General features: G+C 30.6%; 1 non-coding gene across 1 annotated transcript; it reads right to left on the minus strand.

Moving 5' to 3' along the window:
* Nucleotides 1-510: 510 nt before the first annotated feature.
* On the minus strand, nucleotides 511-583 carry Trnak-cuu. Its single transcript has one exon. It is a non-coding gene; the product is annotated as a tRNA-Lys (tRNA).
* Nucleotides 584-6,735: the final 6,152 nt, after the last annotated feature.

Here is a 6,735-nt window from a genome sequence, read left to right on the forward strand (position 1 = left end):
CACCATCGGATAAACGATTTTCAGTTTATGGTTACCGTGTCGTTTTTTGTCTCCTTCCCGGTTTCGAGTGAAAAGTACACTCGAGGACGCAAAAAAAGGGCTAAAATAGGTTGTCATTAATCAGTCGGTGTTAGTTTCTGGTGTGCTTATTTATCTTTCTTTTGTCGGTGTGGTGAAGGGGGGCAGATGGCCCCATAAATACATTCGTTCCTCACGCTTTCCCTACAACTCACCCTCGACCATATTTTTTTGTCTTTTCTCTAAGCTCTTTCTTTCTACCGCTTTCGGTGTCTCCTGCATCTCGCTTCCTCGTTAATTCGGAAAGGCACTTCATGTGAAGTGCGACAAATCGTTCGGCTTTGCACCCCCGCACAAACAACATAACTTACGAAAACACAAAACATGTGTGTATTCCTTATATGATATTGAAACTAAATAACTTTAATGGTTTTTTTATGCGTTGGAAGAAAAAACATGAAATAAATTTAAGTTGATAAGGGAAAAAGAAATCGCCCAACGTGGGGCTCGAACCCACGACCCTGAGATTAAGAGTCTCATGCTCTACCGACTGAGCTAGCCGGGCTTGTACTATAATTATAGTCGCATTTTTTGCACAATTTTGTATATTTTTTCTCTAAATTTATATTTGTTACACAACTACTTCGAGTTAATTCAAAAACTTTGTTGAGCAATTTTATATATCAGACACACACAGTAGAAGCTGTCATCTATATCTATGTAGTACACAATAATAAAAATAATATACATATTTCTCTATACTTATATTTTTTATATACTGAATTAAATTATTATGGAAATAATGAATTAATAATTTCTCTGTAACTACTTAATTCAAAGAATATACACAACATTGTTCGTACAAAAATTAGTAGTATTTTGATTTTTAACATTTTTTTTTAGAAATGAACTGTTTTTAGATATACTGTGGTAACTTTACTGAAAAAGGCGATTTCCTCTAAAACTCGCATCGTACATTCTTGAAGGCAAAACGAGGACACGTCCTGCTTGCTTTACCGCAAGGTAACCTCAGGTTAAGTTAGGTCAAGTTATCGCAGATTAGATTATATAACTTTATCAGTTTGGTAACAAGCCACCTCCAGTTAGGAAAGGTCAATATACAAGAACTGTTAGCAAGTGTCCACTGAAACAAATTGTAAGTGATAAGTTTCCCGTTAAATTAGCAAAGTTATATATGCCACTTTTAATAAGAGAGCAGAGAAAGAATTAATAAGCAATAATCCGGTTTGAAATTTTGATTGTTTTTTTCCCTTTATTATATTTAGTCTAGTTTTATGAAAATTATTTGTAGGAGTTTTTAAAGTTTAAATTAGTATGCAATTTTTTTTAGTGGCGCTATCCCCCGAATCAAACAAAAAATATAAAAGACAAATATAACATTTTTTCAATCTCATAATTTGATAAGTTAATTACTTTATATTCATTAGATAGAGCAAAACTAAAATAATAATCATGAAGATATGTTACATATATTAAATTATTGGATCTGCCATAAATTATTTATGAATATTTGACTACCATCGTATTTATTATCGTAATAAATATGCGTATTACTAAGGCAAATATAAGTCGTAGTCAATAGATAGTTGAGATATTAATAGCGGTTTTAAAGTCAGATGAAAGGTACTTGGTTTATATATTTAGCGGAAGATCAAGACCGTCGTTAACTGGAAACTTTCCTCGAGGAAACGAAGGGTGTCGATTTGGAATCGAGATAGTCCATTAATTCTTCATCATTAATGGTATTTAATTTATGTTCCTAGCTCGCAGTTCCACCAAGTTTAATTTCTTTTTACATGAGTTTCCTACGCAGAAGGCGCAGTCTGGCGCCTCGGAAGTGGCGATAAATGTAGTCCGTTGCTCTTAAGATACATCGCGTGTGTGCATGTTTGTGGCAGAGGTTGATCGAGAGAGAAATATAGATATGCAAAGAGAGAGAGAGCGAGAAAGAGAAAAGTGCTCTTAGTCCGAACACAACGGGACTCATTCAAATTGCGAAAAGGACGAAGAGATCGGTCGCGTCGCGATTACGTAAGATCGCCAGGTTGCAGTTACGCGACCATCTCGTGACCTCTCACTCTTTCTCTCGCCAATTCTGCATTTCATCCACCTATTTCCCTCTCACTTGGTAATGTGATTTATTTATATCTATTTTTCTCGTTCTTCGGGCACTGTGCAATTGTGTGAGCGTACGGCACCGTTAGATCCAGTCATATAAACAGCATCAATTGCTTCGAATTTACAGCGACGAGAAGTGCTGCGGTCCATTCACTTCCCAGTGGCCAGGAGGAATCAATGGGCTCCTGTCTCTGTCTGCCTTCTGAAAAACTAAATTTAAAACATCGCCGTGGCTTCAATGAAATCGAGAGTCTCGAGTCTTAAGAGGTGCCAGATTCTCGGTTTCCTCTCTCGTTCGATTTTTTTTTATTTCAACTGCTTCTGCCTATTTTCCTTTCCCATCGCCTAACGACTCCGAGGCGACTAGAAACTTGAGAAGCCTTAATGAGATGTTGAATCATTTTTCGATTTCTTTAATTCCCATTCACTAGAATGTACACATAGAAATTATACAAGATGAAATAACTGAAAAAGAACGCAAAGAAATCTGAAGTTTTTGTAATTTAAAACTCTACTATAGTGAATACGCACTATGCGAGGTATTATCATTTTATATGATCTATATTATAATTAGTAACATTTTTCTGTCCAAGTCCAATGAACGAAAAATATTTCATTTCAGTTTTATGAAGTTTCTTGAAATGCAGTTTTAAAAATTGAATACACTTCATTTAATTCCAATCATAGATCAATATTTAAAACCGATTTTAAAAAATAAGACTTTTTTACTTTTTCATTTAATGTATGAATTCATGATTACTAGATAGTTTTTTTTCATGTAAATACATCTCTTAGTATCCAAATAAAAGAAATTTAGAAAGTATCAAGCAATGTGATAATTGATCTTAAAATTTTATCATATTTGAAACTGTTCGATTGATTATTGATAAACAATGAGCAATTTATGGTTTTCATGGAAATAAAAAATCATAGAAAGAAAAAAGTACACACAATAGTACGTTGGTTATGACATTTTTATCCGAAGAAATCTTAAGTTTTTTTTATTAATATTTTCCTTTAATATCTCGCACTATATGATTGAATGCAGTTTCACCTAATATATTTACTAAAATAATATTTGTTAACTAAACTATATATTAACTAATTTGTTTACATTTGAAATTGTATTATGTTCATACAAAACAATAATAAGCACTTAGATCTTCATACTGCTAATGGGCTAATGACCTTCTACTATGTATATAGAGAATGTGTGAAGTCTATTTGCTCTAGTGAATAAGTGGTGAACTGGCGCCTCACGACCTTCAGCGCATACAAAAAAAGAAACATAAGCAATTCAAGATCTTTAATTGATGCGATACATGCAAATGTACCGAAGGAAATCACTAGACTAACTGGTATTTGATTTAATAACTAGACTACTAGTCGACATCCTATTTTCGTTAATAAAAAAAAATATTTTCATCTTTGAAAATCAACATTTTTTTTGTATGCCCTTAGTTATTTATATTACAGAAATGTATAACTGTTGCATTTTGTAATTTGATCTGCTTTTGTCTAATTATTTTGAATAATATAATATATTGGAACTTAATTTTAGTCGATAAGTTTTTTTTATTAAATTTTACTTATTGTCTTGTATATTTTTATTTTTTTTTTAGAAATAGTGATTATTTATATTATGTACGAGAATACGCAAACTCTTAAAAAATAAAAATATTTCTCAGAACTCATGGTTAAATTCTTAAGGGTCTTAAGATTTCTAAATTTACGATCTGCAGGAATATTACGCTCTCGTGCGGCGCTAACATAATTCTGTTCATATTTCGTTCAGTTAAATGTAATTTAGTTCAATTTTATGGTCGATTTCGCACAGATTTTCAAGTAAAAATATTTATATATTTATACCTTTTTTAATTAATTTGCATTAAATCGCCGAACATTGAAAAAAAAATATGAAATATATACAATATTTGATATTCAGGTTAGCATTTTGCAGTGGATAATAGTGAAATCTGCCTGAAGAATTTGTGAATGTCGTTTTCGGTATTCTTAACGATGACATTTGAGAAGATTTAAAATAGCAAAGAGTTGCACAATAATTGAATATCGATAAATAATATTTTCAATTTAAAAGTTACGCAACAGATGTGTAAGTTGCAATGATAAATGCATTTGCGCAACAGCCTTGGATCGTTTTAAAATACAAGAAGTTCTTGTTAAATGAAAGAAACTAGCTATATCATTTGTCTAGTTTTTATTGCAATTCAATATTACAATTTAATTACTCAATTAGATTGTTACTCAAACATGTTGCACATTACTTACTATATTTTAATAAAACTTTGTTCAATAACAATTTTTTAATTTTCTATGTATGCTCTACATACAATAGTTATTTTTTAAATAAAGATGCGAGAAAAAATATTTTTTAAAAAAATATAGCAAATATAAAGTTTACATATATAATAGAAAAGGAAAGTTTGCAATTGCCGAGATTAAATCATCTCGTTTTAGTTGGCGCCGTATTTTTTTGTTTTGTTCTCATTGCTCGACCCAGTTGGTAAGTTAAATGTCTAATTACATAAGCGCCGCGCTGCAATTAGCCGAAGAGAGTAGCCAAATCAATTAGGTTATGCAACCAAATGAACAATAATAAAAGAACTAAAAAATGCTTTCGGTGCAGTTGGTGTATTTAGTTTACGTAGCGTTATTTATAAACTGGACCACCCGGTACATTTTTTTAATTACCGCAACTAAAGCTTTAAAGATGTTAGGATTTGTATACAAACAATGAACAAAGGAATGTTCAAACTTTTTTTTTTATAAATTAACATTAATTGTTGTTTCTAGCAGAAAAATTAACAAATTCCAAAAAGGCCGCAATTATTAGAAAAAATATTATTATTAATAATGATTAGTGAATATTTTACTAATAAATAAATTGTGTTAGAAAGATTATGCAAACTAATTTAAAGTGACTAAATTTGTAGACAGTTTATAAATAATTATTTTTCGATAAACCTCTTCTATTTTGGAATTAGATTATGCGGATGCAACACTCAAAAAGTTATTCTAAGAATAATCCAAATTAATTCCTGCTAATCATAAAGTTTAATTTAAACTCTGATAGCTTGATAATATTATTTGATTCTAGATAATGTTACAAAGTGTAATAATGTTAATTGTTTAAGTTACCAGGAATAAGTGAATGACAGATAAGAGGAAATGACTCGAATAATTTAAATTGCATTAACGTCAGTTACTTCGGTATTTGTTGAAAGAATATATATATAAATATATCGACTACTAATACTACTCAGCTAAGATCAATGCAAAACACACTTAATTTGATTGAGTAATCAAGGAAGTGCTAAGAATAACGTTTCTATTTAAGTAATGTTTAAATTAGATTAGTAGTTGCTTAGAGCGTAGCCTTTTCCGAGTGTGCATTCTCGTAAGACGATATTGTTTAAATGGTAATATATGCAAATTGATATAAATACTCGACTTGGTATCATATTTATCTGAAGATTTGTTGTAAGTAAGTTTTTTTTATTCGTCGAAAATGGAAGAGTAATGATACAAATGATACAATTAAATTAATTTGATTACATCGCCATCTAGCGAGCAAAAAATAATTACTCGAAACAGAATCTCACCGGTAACAAAAAAAAATTCGTGCAAATTGGGTATAGTAAGAGGACCATAAACTTATTAAAATATGTCTTCTTTATAAATATAAAGTTAGTTTTCTAGGGCATTAAAAGAAGAAATGATAAATCATATAAAACAGTGAATGTGTATTCATGATTTCAGTTTTTTTTACGTTATATTTCAATATGATAAATATTCTCAAAAAATTGATGTTGTTTTCGTTGAGGTGATGAATTTCTATATTCTATCCGAATTTCTTTTATTTACAGATAAAATATAGTGCAGTGAATCTTGAGGTGTTTGAAAAACACTTTCAATGTGTGATCTTACGGAGATCCGTTTCCGTAAGTAGGTTAAAGAGTGCTAGGTAAAAGAGACCTAGTAGAACTAAACCGGATAGGTTTTATAGCCTCGGTTTCTTCGAATTTCAATAGAAGAATATGGTTTTTATTCGATTTGGATTGATTAAAACAACAAAGTTGGACGTCGCAGGTGCAAAGAGACCATTAATATTCCAAGTCGCCATAAATTTTCGCTTGGCCAGCTATAAATCTTCGGTCTGTAATTATCGCCGTAATCGATTTCTTAACGAAAACTCGAATTTCAGACGAATAAAAAGCAGTTTTTAATAATCGTATTAATAATTATCATGATGATGATTATGATGAAGCTGGAGACCGGCTTCGTTTTTGGTTTGGTGAGATTCAGGTCGTTGCAGGGACTGCCGATGAAAGTGAGTATTAGTATATTCATTTAAAAGTTTTCCTTCTCAACAGCTCTTCAACAATTTGTATTGTTTGTGTTTCTGTAATAAATGATCTCTCTTCAATTGGAGCGACATCATTGAGAAGTGTTAGAATATTTACTTTAATATTTCAAAAGCTAAAATAGTAATGTTAAAATTACTTGAATTATTTAATAATAATAATGCTATTTTATTAATCAATAATAAAACTTAAG

Source organism: Nicrophorus vespilloides, unplaced genomic scaffold (assembly GCF_001412225.1).
Source record: "Nicrophorus vespilloides isolate i.1.1-1 unplaced genomic scaffold, Nicve_v1.0, whole genome shotgun sequence".
NCBI classification, from domain to species: Eukaryota; Metazoa; Arthropoda; class Insecta; order Coleoptera; family Silphidae; genus Nicrophorus; species Nicrophorus vespilloides.